The 15,693-nt window shown below is 33.3% G+C and overlaps 1 protein-coding gene and 1 non-coding gene across 2 annotated transcripts in view; one reads left to right on the forward strand and one right to left on the reverse strand.

Moving 5' to 3' along the window:
- LOC144854051 (neurocalcin homolog) overlaps positions 1-14,700 on the reverse strand; it is a 35,073-nt gene extending 20,373 nt beyond the window's left edge. Inside the window, exon 1 of the mRNA XM_078711934.1 lies at positions 14,571-14,700. The gene's annotated coding sequence lies outside the window, so the exon portion shown is untranslated. The remainder of the gene's footprint in view (positions 1-14,570) is intronic.
- Positions 2,171-2,245, forward strand: Trnat-agu (transfer RNA threonine (anticodon AGU)). Its single transcript has one exon. It is a non-coding gene; the product is annotated as a tRNA-Thr (tRNA).
- Positions 14,701-15,693: the final 993 nt, after the last annotated feature.

The following is a 15,693-nucleotide window of genomic DNA, read 5'->3' on the forward strand; positions in this document are numbered from 1 at the left end:
CCAGCCACATTTGTTATTTAATAATATCCTGGATTTATATAGCGCCTAATGTTGTGAAACCTCAAAGCGCTTAAAATTATTACCCCGGTCATTTTTTGGGATCAAACACGTATGGAAGCATACTGTACTCCCATAATGCAGCTACTGATAGTAATCAGTGCAAAGTTGTGTCTTGATCTAACCGGGTTCCTATTTATACACCTGGGTTGAGAGAGGCAAATGTAAGTATAAGTATCTTGCCTAAGGATACAAGCAATGCGGCGAGAGTTGGATTCGAACCTCGATCTCATGATCAGTAGTCGAATGTCCAACATACTGCTCAGTTCAGTTCAGTTTTATTCGGTTCACTCAAAAATACAAAGACAAACATAACAGGAAAAAAGCACAAGATAACAATATTAAAAGAATGAACCTAGGAATAACCCAAGAAAGTTTAAATGAAAACTTATGCGCCACACTACCTTCAAATATTGAAGCACAATACAGAGAAAAAGTATCACTGATTTGATGCTAAAATGAGATAATTGTATTATTTTTGCCAAAACTACTTAATTACAACAATTTAACAGATGTTTAATTTTAAGTTTAAAAAAAAAGGCATGAAAAAAAATCTGGTACCAAAATAATAGGCTTACTAATTAATTATACGGCCATACTGTGTTGAAACCCATGATGGGCTTGGGTTCAATTCTGTTGATAATCCTATAGGCAAGATGCTTTATTAATGCCCTTATTTCCTCATCCTTCAGATGGGACGTAAATGTGTTGTTTAGTGTTACACATAAAGTGCACATAAAAGAATTCGTAAACTATTCTTTTGAGTAAGCGACTCACTGCTGCTAAAGTGGGTTCGTAAGCGGCCTAATCTGAAATTACCAAGTTTTCATGATACCTATTTCAGGCATCTTTGCCCATATTTTAACCAGAAAGAAGTTTATTATTATTGTTATGCTCAATATCCAGGTCTGTAGTATAATGCTTAGTTTTTAGTAGAACTGTTAACAGCGAAGTCCCATGAGATAGTGGTTTAGACTACATTATTAAAAACAAAATAGTAAAAATGATTGATTACTGTGTACAGTATAGGTATGGAAATCAACACCTTTAGGAATTATACTCTAGCCAATACTGAATCAATTTATCACACTGAATAATTATTGAAACTTGCTGTCTCCAAGAACAAACTTATGCAGTGTATTAATTTATATTAAAACGTGCTTCCCACCAGCGATGCAACACAATGTAACAGACGAAACGTATTAGAAAATTCCCTTCTAATTATTGTGCTTGGCTCTGTTTGCTTTAAATCAAACCTGACTGGTTGCTTCAACGTCAGTTGCCACATGACCATGTCTCGGTTGACGCTGCATACAGTACTTGGACGCACTGTATTATTGTTTCTCTTGTGTGTTTACTGTTTGCCTTACGTTGTGGCGTGAAATCAAACTGAATTGATTTCCTGCAGCGACTGTTTGCAGCATCGCCGGCAATTTACGTTGATACGGGAACAACGCTTTACTATCATTTATTTTAATTCTATAATTTTACAGAATATTCTAAACTTAAACACACCAATGATTTGATTATCTAACAGAAATGTGGTCGATTATAAAAATTATATTTTAAAATCCATTTTAAAATAGACGGTTTATTCGGAGCTATGTAGTAGAAACAGTCCCCATGTAAACTACATGGGTTGTTTATTTTAACAGTATGTAGATATTCACTATTTTGAAACTATAAAAGTCCATTACAGTTTTATCTAGTTTACGCTAATGTGACATTAAAACTAATGTTTAGAATGTCGAAAACATATTGAGCACCATATGTAACTAATAGTCAGTTGTTGTTGTTGACACCATGCAAATAATAATTCAATCTAATACTACTTTTACTTATTTTTCGTATTTTTTGTTCTATGTAGATCTCTGGAAATGTTATTTAACCTAATAAAAAACACGACCTCCAGTTCAGTTCGAGTCCCACCCGAGAACTACAGTACAGTATTTTTTCGCAAGTATTCTCAAATGTACTTAGTATAAAGTACAAATCAGAGTAGGGCAAAACATCTAATTACTCAACTCCCTGACGCAAAACTACAATTACAATCCTGTTGGTGCAGTACCTGCTGCTTACTTGGGCTCGAATCTAACCACTAGCCATCAGCGCAAGCTCGGTGGTCTAGAGGTATGAACGCCAGGCTAGTGATCTGGAGGTCGTGGGTTCGAGTCCCACCCGAGAACTACTTGCAAATTTGTTTGCAAGTATTCTCAAATGTACTTAGTATAAAGTACAAATTACGTCAGAGTAGGGCAAAACATCTAATTAATTCAAATTTTAACATACATCCATAAATTTCCATGTTTGCACATGCAGAACATTAATGAAAGAACAAAATCAGGTTGCTACACTATATTTTGAAACTCAATCTACTTTACTGTATCATTTTTAATCTACATATATTATAATTTCATTTTTATAATCTGATGTATTTAGTAAGCAGGCAGCTTATGATGAGAAGGATGAAGTGATGCTTATTTTGCATCAGTTTATAAAGCGGAAGCAAAGCAAAGTAACATCAACAATGAAGTTTTTCTCATGATTAAAGATGTATTGTCCCCCTGAAAAAATAATTCTTATATAATTTTTTGCATATGCCATTTTAATGTCACCTAATAGTTATCCACTTTGACCAAACCGGTAGCAACAATGATTGTTGAAGTGGCGCTATACATTAAATGCCCCATTTAATCATATAAAAATGCTTAGTATTTTTTGTCATGTCAGAAATGCCATCCATTGCTACTAATCTATTAACCCAAAAATACATTTGTTTATTACAAGTCAGAACCGTACAATTTATTATTATTATTGTTTTACAGCCTTTGTTAAAAACATGTGGTTTTAAGTCTTTAAATAAATATTATTACCAATTATGATTTATTGTTTCGATTGCTATTTAATTATAAATAAATTAAAAATGTTTTTCTTATTTCTAATTAAAACATAAACAGGTTGCAAATTTCTTTTATCTGGTCAACAATACTTGACAGTAATATGCCTATTGTACTTTATTAATCATATGAAGAGAGTGGAAATTTAATTAAAAACTACCAGGATAAATGAATGCTATATTTTACTTCAAATTAATTAAGCTACTATAATCTTGTAACAGCAGTCGAGGAAACGTAATCTGAATTCAATTTAGTGAAGATACACAAACTGCTTTGAAATCACAAAGCTTTACCAAGCATGGAAATGTACTGCTGGTAACCATGGCAAAATAGGATGGATAGATCATTACAGTATAATCATTTTTCGTTCGTCACATTTAATCACTGCAAAAGTAATTTGACTGAAATTTGTTTTTTTTTATCCTACGACTTCCTCCTTAAGTGAAAATATTCATTTGGTTTTGTAAATTTGAGAGTTGAAAGAAAACGAGCCTATTAGTTTTGATACTCATCCCATGTTATCATTGGAGTGATCGCTCAATAGGCACTCAGTGTCACTGATAATATCTTTTGTTATGAAAAAAAGAGTTCCTCTATTTAACATAAACAATTGGAAAATATTCGTTGAAGATGTTCTTGTAAAGCCACTTAGCCAGTTACATTGTCTTGTCTTACTGTTTTTTTAACAATTACATGCATAATACTCAACCAGATATTTATTTATTTGATGACTAGGGTAATAATGTGAAGTGACATTAGTTTAATCATTATTATTTACACTGGGTGGTTTGGAGTTTTTTCTTATGCCTCTATGCTCGAAACCAAGATACTACAGTAACAAGATGGTGTACCGTTGGAGGGGGTTGGGGAGTAAGGAGAGTATGTGGTTGTGGGGAGGTGAGGTGGGGATAATGTGGTGGGGAGTGGAGAGATTGAATTTAAACAGGCATCTTTTGCCCGATTTGTGTAGCCACATTCAATGGTCTTGTCCAATAGTAAAACTGTGATTACGTTGGAGTTGGCAGTCTAGTTCTTATAATTCAGTAACAATCACCAATCCAAAATAATAAGATAACATTAAATTCTAATCAAAGAAATGTATTGATGAATGCATATTAATATTGTTTAATTACACACAGCAGTCTAGAAGTCAATATAACATCAATATTGAAGCTAATTAATACTAAAATTGACATTGGACATCTAATTAAAAGCCTATAATGTCAAGTGATGAATTGTAATTGATGTCCAGATCAATAAACTTTCTCTATAATTATATTTCTGTAATTAAAATGATCATGGTTTAATGATTAACGCAGATGGAGTTTACTGCTAAAGACCTGTCATACAGTAGCTACTGTATCAGAAAATATCAATCACTCAACATGATGCACTACCGCGATGGAGAATGAATATCAAGGGCAGAGAATCATACGCCAGTTTAAAGTTGTTCTCACGACTCAGTCAAGCACGAAGGATGAGCATATCAAGCTTGTCTGTATGTTCCTCATTTATGCGAACATAAATAATTATTCATTTTTAATAATGATGTAAAATGAATTAAATACTGTAGTTTGATTTAATTGTGTATTATTAAAAGTCACAAGTTTCGACACCCTGTAATTTAAATACAGGTGTTTGTGGTATAAAATACTGTGCATATTGTGTGTACACTGATTATTTTTTCGTATTATGTATTCTGATTTATTGTAGTTATCATAACAATAACATTTTACATTATACAGTAAATAGTAAATACTATATCGTATTTCTGATGGCGGCTATTTTGAGGAGTCCTACCATGTTCGCATCACTTCACCACCTTTTTGACTCTCTAGTTGGTAATGGTAAATGGGGTTAGGGTTAGGGGGAATATTAATAACGTGCGAATTGCAGCCTACTGGGCTGAATTGCGCACAGGTGTGGATGACACATACCACAACTTTCTTCTCCCCTTCGTGTTGAGTGCTGCCACCAAATGGCGTCCCATCGTGTAGAGTGCTGCCACCAAATGGCGGCCATTCATCTGTCCACAACAACAGGAATGGACCAGTACATTGGGTTAACCCTCTACTCTTTCGAAAGATGTGCTGGGTTCTTGAATATACACGAGCCAGATGTGTACATTGGACTTTCAGTTTTAAGTCTTATCCGAGAAGACTTGTTCTACAACCAGAACAATGGTTGAGGAGTGACTTGAACCTGTGCTGATTGTATACTTTAGCTACCTGTATGGTTTGCGGCGCCATTGCCTTGACTGAGTGGCCACTCAACTCGAGTATATAGTGACAACTCTATGGTGTTGATAGATACAGAATGTAATTATGCAACAAACATAGAAGACATTCAGTTTACTCACATACTGAATTTGATACTGATTGGTTTATGCTAATTAATGTAACTAATTGCTTTGGGGCTGTACAGAACTGGTTAACATAAAATCTTGAATATCATTATCCCTGTTGTGTACATATTTAATAATACAGCATTCCTTCCAAAGATTTCAAATTAACATTTTATAGCTACAGGATGATCATTATCAAGAAATCAATGAATCGTATAATGAAACACGTTTTATTTTTAAACGTGATATTATGCATTGCAAGGAATGCTAAAAACAGAAAGTTGAACTAAAGTCATACAATTGAAATTAAATATTATTTAATAAAAATTCATTACTATTTACTATACATTAAAAAAAGTGTGTAAAAAGTGGTTGTTGCCAATGGCCATACATAATCTACCAAATTCTATAAGTTACGTTTGAATCTTTTGATGACTGCTGAAATCCCTGCCCAGCAGTTAAGGCAAAGGCCCCGTTTACCTTACAGTACCTAGAGAGCCAACAATATCGGCACGAGCCCCTAGTTCTGGTGGTTGAACAATTTTTTTTCGGATAAGGACTATAAACCGTAGGTTCAGTGTACACATTTATAACCTGTGTGCACTTTAAAGAATTCATCATTCGAGATGAGTAAGGTGAACTGTTTCATACAATAGGGGGATTACAACCTATCTGACAGTGATTAATTTACAGTAACATTGGTAATCCTTGGCCACATGTACCAAAAGACATCAAATAAAAATAAAATACTATTTATAGATCATTGGGTCTTGCTGCCATTTAGATGGGTTCTTTGTTGTTTTAAAGAGAGTAATTAATTTCTATAAAACTCTTAGGATCAAAGGATTTACCACAAACAAAATTTCAGTAAATAATTACCAACAAAATAAGGGAATTTCCCCTTAAATTTTTTGGCATGAAGTTATGGTGACCTAAATATGGTGGGAAATAGGATTAATGTTTTTATATAAACAGAGTGTGTACTGCATTGTAAATTCAGACTTACAGTAACAACAAGTACCTTACCGTAACCCAAACATTCAAAGTTCTACATTGTCAAGGCAAAGTGTTAGTGGTTTGAAAAAGATTGGAAGGGGATTTTTTAGGTTTGACACATGCAATTTGTAATTTCCCTAAAAATAACATTTTTCACAAAAAAAATTTTTTTAAAGAGCCACACTTTTTATACAGCAATTTAAAAAACTTCTGTTAATTACTGTAGTACTAATAGTAATATACTACTAATCATTCGTAATGTAATCGATGTATTTATGGAGAAGGTTAGTGCATGGTTTTTTTGTGGGGGGTGAAAGGGAGGGGGGTTTGTACAAGGTTTTTATAGTTTGCGCTAGGATTAGCCCAGTTCGGCATTAACAGCTTTTGTAACTTTAAAATTGCTACTATCATAATAGTAGTTTTTATAATTGACAGTGGTGGATGGGTTTGATGAAAAAATACAAATTGTCTTTAATGTACTGAATGTACTTAATTTTTAAATTTAGGCTTCACATAGATTTAAGTCAAATCAAATCCTATTGGTAGCATACTGTATTTCAGTTAATATTGATCTCCATCTTAAGATAGGCCTATTGGTAAATTGAAACAACATTTCTGCAGTGATTCTGGAAATGTCTTTTTGCTTTCACAATCAAACAAATTATTTGAGGTGAGATAAATTGGAACAAACTGAAAGAAAAACAAAAATACTACAATTGAAATATTCTATAAATTGTTTTCATTTATTCACAGTTATTCAGTTTGCTTTGTACAGTAAAAGAAGAAAAACCAACCACACAATACATTTTGTAGGTTTACATGCATCGTATCCTTGGAAGTATTTTTATATAAATTTCTTTTATTCATGATTGTAGTAATTGTATAAATTCCGAAAGTATCAACTGTAGATTGTGAAGTTCATAGGGCAAATCAATTGAACTAAACAATAGTACATACGTATATTAAACCTAAACACAATAGTACAATAGTATACAGATAGCCAGAGTAGTTTCTGAACAGTCAACTTAAAGCATGGAGGTAAAAAATAACTTCATGCTTAAAAAGGCTATTGCCAGTTTCACTTCAGGCTCTAATGCTGGTTTCTAACTTAACAGAAAAAAAAAAAAACCAAAACAGCTTAATTATAATACAAATTTGCTTTGGTGTATTTATGATGATGGTAGATTGTGGGGATGCTCCCACATGAGGTTTGTGGACTGTACCATTTATGGAGAGGGGTGTTTAAAGAATGTTATACTTTTCAAGTATATCTTGCTCTTCGAGGAGAAATAAGGCATTTGTCGGTTTATCCAGGTAAGCTAGGCACGAAATAGACTGGATATTTTTGGACAGCAGAAAGGTGATTCAATGAAATGGTCAATTAAATATCACAGAGCAGCACAAAATGGTTAGATGAAAATTAGATTTTTAAAATGTATAGAAAAAAAAAGCAAGCTACAAAATATTGGTAGTTAAATTTAAAATTACCAGTCATTCATATTTTCTTGAATAAACAGATAGGACAAATTTTATGTCAGTAGTTTGGTACTGTATACAGTATACATACATAGTAATAGTATAGTCTCTTAGGAAAATCATAACAGCTAAAACCATTGCTGTGCACTTAGTAAAAGTCCAGAATCATAACCAAATCAAATTTATATGTCTCGAGGGAAAATCCTATTTTTTTTTATTTTGATGTTAAATGTCCAATGATCAGGCCAAAGAATAATATTAAACTGAAGAATTTTATAATAATGCATATCATGATGGTTTCAAAATTTATTAATTATTTGAGTAAAACTACTCTTTGATGATGTTTCAAACAAGTGGCAAGTAAAATACAAAAACAAATTTAGTTCAACAACAAAAGTTGAAGGAAAGGCTTGTTTATAGTTAATTCCTGCTTGAGTAGTGAAATTGATGTGTTAATGTGCAAGTATTAATGTGTTTACAATACGACTAAATGGGGCGCGTTACTACAACAATGTAGATTCATAGCGTTAATGGTGATCTAACTCTGTGTTTATCGTACACGCAATCACTACCTCTAACGAATTGCATGATTGCATACATAGCAGCATCTGAATATAATGAATCGCACCACTGCGTTTCAACATTGAAGATGGTTTGCATATAAAACTCGCACAATTAATTGTGTACAGCAATGCATGGAATATCAGCAAAAGCTTTTTATTTTTTCTCTGATGTCGCATGCAAACATTCACAGTATTTAACTATGGATTCATCTGTTTTAAGTATTGTCATTAGTCATACACAAATATCCCTTGACATGATATGCCTACAGTTTATGAAATTTAAGATGAGAAATGAGATAAGATCATGGCTTACAGGATTTAAAATAGGATTAACAAATCACAATTGGATTATACCAATCCACTGATAATAAATTTACAGCAATAGGTAATGATTTATTCTGTGGCTGTATCAATCTGACCAATAAGGCTGTGTTCATTATGGAATTAAACGGCGTATTAGTGGACGACGCTGATACAGTAGCAAGATTATGAACTGCAGAGAAAAAACAGATCATATCTTTAGGATGCTTCATGGTAGTATAGCCTAGCAAACATTCCAATTAGACACATTGCTTAAAAAAAAAAAAATCCTGTTTCATCTTTTAAAGGTTCAGTTCCCACTTAGACACAATGCAATGCAACTGCACTGTAATTACAGGGTAATTGACCAATCACAACATGATGGACCCTTTCAAACTGTCGCTTCTGATTGGTCAACTCACGTTTGTTGTGTCTACGTCGTTGCGTTGCATCTAAAGTGAGTTCAGCGTTGCAAACACTTTAGCTTCATCAGTGTGAACAGAGCCTAAAGCTCTGTCTACACTATCACACTAGTGTGACAAAAAAAGTGTGACGTGCCCAAATATGGTAGTGATATGCCCAAATATGGTAGTGATATGCCCAAATATGGTAGTGATGTCATCATGTTCATATACAGTATGGGCACATCATATTTTGATAAAGTTTGATAGTGTAGACAGAACTTTAAGTATGTGTAATGGTAATACAATCTTTCTGATTTCAGATTATTCTTATTTTGCAACATAAACTAACTACACTAAATAAACCAAAACAGTTGCCAGTCTTTGGATACTGTAAGTGTGTATTTTTCAATTATTAATTAGCTACAGTATTAATTCTGACGTCATTAGTAATCAGCTAGTGTAATTAGGCCAAGAAAATCTACGGTTATTAACACTATATGATGGCCAGGATTACAGTCAACTTGTTCAGCGAGTGTAGTTTTACTACAATCCTGAAAAGGAAAGCAAACAATTGGTCTCAATACCATAGATTAATTCTGATTTATTGAAGAATAATAGCTTAATAGGTAATTTACATGTTAATATTAAAACAAAGAATCTGCCTTAGGGCATGGTACAGTGTGTCACTATGGTGATCGCAATACTTCTACTTTATAAACTGTAAATGAACATAAAATTTGCAAAACAGGTAATTCATCAACACATGAATGAATCTAGCATGTAAACTACATTGTACGTTAATAGTAGAAGATCAGGGAAATGATACAGAATTGTTGTCGTATAATGTCATGGTTCTTCCATAGTTAATGCCTACAACTACTGTAGCAAATACTGTATAATTATTTTCATGGTGTAAATAATGTGATGCTCAGTAACTGTATTCTACTGATATAGTGCAAAATGGATGTAATTGTGCTGGGCAGATATGAGTTGGAAATCTTCACTGTCAGTGTCACAAAAAAAACCAGTATTTTTAACAAGTTCATACATTTCTTTGACAGACTGTAGCCCACAGAAGTTGTAATAATCTTGAATATTATTAAGTGATTTTGAGGTTTGCGCTGGGTTTTTAAAAATATTTGGGGGGTGGGGGAGTCTTGCACACTAATGACATTAGGTCTGTCTGTACCAGTTTCTGAGGCCTCACACAGCTGCAGCCCCCAACAGTATCTACTAATATACTTCTCTCATGGTATGTACACAATAACTTTTTAATTCCAATCCTAAAATTGTACTGAATGAAGAAGTTCTCAAAAAAAAAAGCACTGACTGACAGTAAATGCAAATTAACTTTAAAATAGTATACAGTAGTATTATCATTACATTATTACTCACTGTATACAAAATATTATTGAACAAAGAATGACAAGCAAAGTGATAAAAGGTTTTATAGCTTTACATAATGAAAATAGATAAAACGACCTAATAAATATTGTGATAAAATTAACAGCTTTCAAGTGCCTGTATCGTTCACGTCAATTGAGTTTGCAAGAGAAGAATAAGGCTAAAAATATATTATTATCTACATACCAACCTAACTTCTTTATGCAACATTTACTTACTCACTGGCTTGGAATGAAATGATCAGGAAGGCATAAAATTATTTTATGATTACATATTTTTGTATGTTTTTTTGTTTGTTATTATTTGATTCTGTTATCGGCGCAATACAATTGTAACAGGTTAACAATAGTTTCATGCCTGTTGAATGATTATTTGTGCGTGGCGTGTGTATGCGGAGGAGGGGGGGGGGGGAATTGTGAAGGTTAACACTGGGCAGTGAATAATAATATTTGTGTACTGTACTCCTTAGGTGGTGTCCCACAATATACAGTATACATGTACTACAGCATGCTGATAGTGTATTACCTGATGACTTACACATACAGTACAGTACATAGTTATACACAGCATACAGTTACCTTACACAAAATCTTTATACATTTTTAAATGCACAGTCTGCAAGATGTTAGCTGCATAATAATTATGACATGCATGCATTTTATATTCAGTGATTGTCAGAATACTGCTTTGATTGTTTAATACATGTCGGTATTCAAGAACTTCATACTGTACGTTAAATATGAAGGCACTGTGGCTTTAATATTGATTTTAGGTTGTATAGTTTCATAAGAACTTTACTTTTTAATTTATTGGTTTTTGGAATTACTGTACTGTATGTATACAGATACACAAGATATCTTACTCTGAGAATTTGGTGGTGGCATTTTTTTTATTTTTGCAAATTGAATTGCCATAATACGATGAAGGAGGAATATCATTTTTTTATAGACTTACAATTAAAATTAATTAGCTGCACTAGTCAAATTCTTAATGTTTATAATGCGAGCATTTATACAGTAGATCAAATGGTTTGCAAACTATATAGGTTTCTATTATATTTCGCTCATTTTATTTTATTTGTTTGTTTCTTAATTTGCATAAGAAACTATTAATTTAACTTTAAGCTCTGTCATACAGTACTGTACACTACAGTATCAAACTTTATGTGACAAAAAAATGTGATGTGCCCATATATGGACATGGTGATGTTATATCACTACCATATTTGGGCATATCACCACCATATTTGGTACAGCATACTTTTATATCAAACTAGAGATAGTGTGTACTGTAGACAGAGCTTTAGTCTACTATCCTAAAAAATGTTTTAATGTATGACACTTTCTTTATCAATGTGACAATACTGTATAATGTGCCTATATAGACATGATGTCATATCACTACCATATTTGGGCACATCACTACCATATTGGACACATCATACTTTTTTTGCCAAACTACTTTGACAAAGCTTTAAGTTTATATCCTAAAATGTTTTCAAGTATGACACAGTCTTCATCAAGGTGACAATTAATGTGATGTGGCTATATATGGACATGATGTCATAACACTACCATATTTGGGCATATCACTACCATATTGGGCACATCACACTTTAGTTTAGCTATCCTAAAATGTTTTCAAGTATGGCACGGTCTTCATCAAGGTGACAATTAATGTAAAATTACATTATTGTATTATGCGATGATGCATACTCTCTGGAAATTTTTTATTGCAGTTCTCTGTGACATTTTAATATTTAATATGTAAAGTGTGTGTGTGCATAATGGATTTATTTCCAACAACAGATTTGAAATGCCTGACTGCAGTCACACTGAAGCTCTGTCTACACTATCAAACTAGTGTGATGTGCCCAAATATGGTAGTGATATGACCAAATATAGTTAGTGATATGACATCATGTCTATATGCGCACATCACATTTTTTTTCACATAAGGTTTGATAGTGTAGACAGAGCTTTAGAAATAATTACGTTCTTTATCATCAGTCACTGTCGGACAACGATGTAGAACATGCATACAAAATTCAGACTTTAACCTTACCGTCCAATTGATGATTAATAGCATTTACAGTTACTGAATTTTAAACTACTGTTAATATTGTTTTAATATTTTGAAAATATTTTATCAAAAAAACTTTACTGGAGGACCAAACTTGGTTTAATGCATCCTCCTCACACAATTACATTTATTAATTTATGTTCTGTATTGTGTGAAACAATAAACTTGAAACTCATCTATTAACCTCTACTCTACAATATTTTACATTAGACTATTGTTATACTGTATTTATACAGTCACTAAAACAGTAACTGACTTGATTTTGCTATAATTACACATAAGGCCTGATTTAGTAATTAATTGAAATGATTGTAATAAGAGGAACATGTAAATAAAATGATTACAGTAGGCTACAGTCACTTTTTAATAAACCAATACAGTATAAAAGTTTAAGTTTGCAGTACACTACAGTACAGTATGTGTCCATGGATATTTCCTGTAGGAATCCCATGGTGCAGCCCACGAAATTCAGAAAAAAGAAGGTCGGCAAAAAATTGCCGACCTTAAATTCGCCAAGGTCGGCAGTCTCGGCAGTTCTAAAAATAGAAAATTCACCAAGGCCTAACCTCTTGCTAACCAGGCCTAGCTAGGCCTAGCCTCCCTAGCTATAATGTTATGCAAAAAGAACTAGCAAAATTAACTAAAATATAAAAACCCTAAAAAACACTAAAATTTACAAGATAAATTCTATTTGATAATTGCTGAACATCGTGGTTCTGGAGCTAGCCGTACACAGAGCATAGTTGCTTGCTTGGCATAACAGGGTATTCCCCCTACACAGGTCTGTCGCGCAGCGCGCTGTGCCCAGCCAGCTTGATAGGAAAGCATGCAGCTCACACACACAACATGATGTAATGGTTGAGTGAATTCAGGGATCATCTTAATTCCATGGTTTGTTAACTAAACACAACATGGTGGTGAATATGCCTGTTAAAATTTCAATGATACGATCCCTTAAAGTACCATGTTGTTGCTAGGAGGCTTGAAAGGAGGGATCTAGCCTAGTTTCTAGGTCGGCAATCCCTTGCCGTCTTCTGACAATTTAAGGTCGGCAATAAGGTCGGCAATTGCCGATTGCCGACGTGAAATTCGTGGGCTGCATGGTGTACCACAAACCTAAACAATTTTGGAAAGACAACACCACTCTGTAATAAATATAACTATCACTTATTTGTTTTTAACGATTAATTTGTTGAGTAAGATGGGAATATCGTAAACCATGGATTTCCAAATTTTAAGTTAGCCTCTTTTTTGCAAAAAGTGTGGTCGATATTGTATCGGCACGGTTGAATGTGAATCTACAGTAATTATGTACAATGTTTCATCGGCATAGTCGACCTTGTCGATAGTCAAACAAGCCATTAGATGCACGGTTTGACCGTGCTGTCAATTAATTTGGTACAGTATACTGTATGGTCAACCATGCCGATAGGAAATAAAAAATTATAAATAGCCCGGTTGACCGATGCTATAATAACCTCATCTCTTTCTGCAAATGTGTAGTGTAGTCATTTTGCGGTATTCTTTGGTTATTAGTATGTTTTTTTTTACACTTTCTGCCTTTTTGTAGCTTTAAATTCATTGAATAAAAAGCAATTAAATCATGCTGCTGTAACTGTAGGCCTTTCTTGATCAAATGAATTATATATAATGTGGTAAATAAATTATTAGTAAAACAACCCAACAATGTGCTGTGTTGTGTGCAGGGTTGGGTAAATGCAGTTAAATATATAATTAAATAATAAAGCTGATCATCAATCAACAACTCAGCAGTCACAGCACAGAGACTTTGGCCTAATATCAATAATAGGCTAGGGCTACCTAGCCAACGGTCCTAAGTCCAGAAAATATCTAGGGTCTAGCCTAGGGCCTCTAGGTTAGATAGAGGGGCTAGGCCTACTACTACTAGCCTAGGCCTACTAGGAGGAGGCCTCTAGGGCCTATGCTAGGCTAGGCTACGCCAACGTCAAGAAAGAAGGTGGCCAACAAAGATTTATACAAATATACCAGAATAGTTTTAATAAACAAATACAAATTAATCACTCACACTTAATAAGGATGTTCTAAAAAAGGTATTCCTTTCTGAACAATAAGTATCCTTCAAAAGACAGCAATCAACAAGATCTTATTTTTATGTGGACGCCTTTTAATTAGAACAACTCTGTGATTTGTGTGAGGGAAAAACGAGTCAATCCTCCTTTCTGTGTTTTTTTTCCTCCAAAACTTGAACTTTAACCTTTTCATTTAAATAAAAATAGAGGGAGCACTTTGAAATTTGTACTCAGAGCCATTATATAAAGAGTTACGACATTGGATTATAGTCACGTGATATGCAGATCAATTTGTGTCAAACTTGTCTCCGTTATTGCATGTAAAGTATAGGAGCAAGAAAATACTTTAAAATTTTTCTTATATTTAAAAAAATGTAATTGTACATTTTACGGTGAAATATCGATGTGCACAGCGTACAGAAGTACTTGCGGCAAAGAATATTGCGCGCGCGTGCGCTAGTACATTATAAAGTTCGATTGATTGATTTTGGAACGAAACATCTCATAACTACGTCCTATTAATAACAATTATGTAATATTTTCAATTCATAATGCATGCTTTGATGACTAAATAAAATAATAAAGTGTCGTGGATATATTTGTTAATATATTGAATAGGGTATGAACAATATTAAAATAATAAAGGTAAATTATTACAAATGAAATGATGAACGAGTCTCTGAAAGTTTGTGTCAAAAACACACAGAGAGCCATATACTGTATAAAAAGAGGGGTGAATTTGTGTGTTTTTTGTATTGGTTCATGCTTTGATGTATCCTGACTTGCATGTAGGCCCTAGCATTTATTCTTTTGTTATTATAGACACAATATATATATGTTACCAAATTAATACCATTAATAAAATTAATTACTAAAATAAAAACGGAATATAAGCGTTATTTCATAGACAAAAAAATCTAAAAATAATGCATGAACTATAGGAAAACGCTATACAAAAGAGACGCGCGCGCCCTCAGCGTGCGAATTCTTTGACACAAAAATGGCTTCTAATTTTCAATGTCGTAACTCTTTATATATATGGCTCTGTTTGTACTGTAGTTGCGCGAGGAGGGGAATACTCTTTATACAACAACTGTAGCTAATTGTTCTGATGTAGAG

Source organism: Antedon bifida, chromosome 10 (assembly GCF_963402885.1).
Source record: "Antedon bifida chromosome 10, ecAntBifi1.1, whole genome shotgun sequence".
NCBI lineage: Eukaryota > Metazoa > Echinodermata > Crinoidea > Comatulida > Antedonidae > Antedon > Antedon bifida.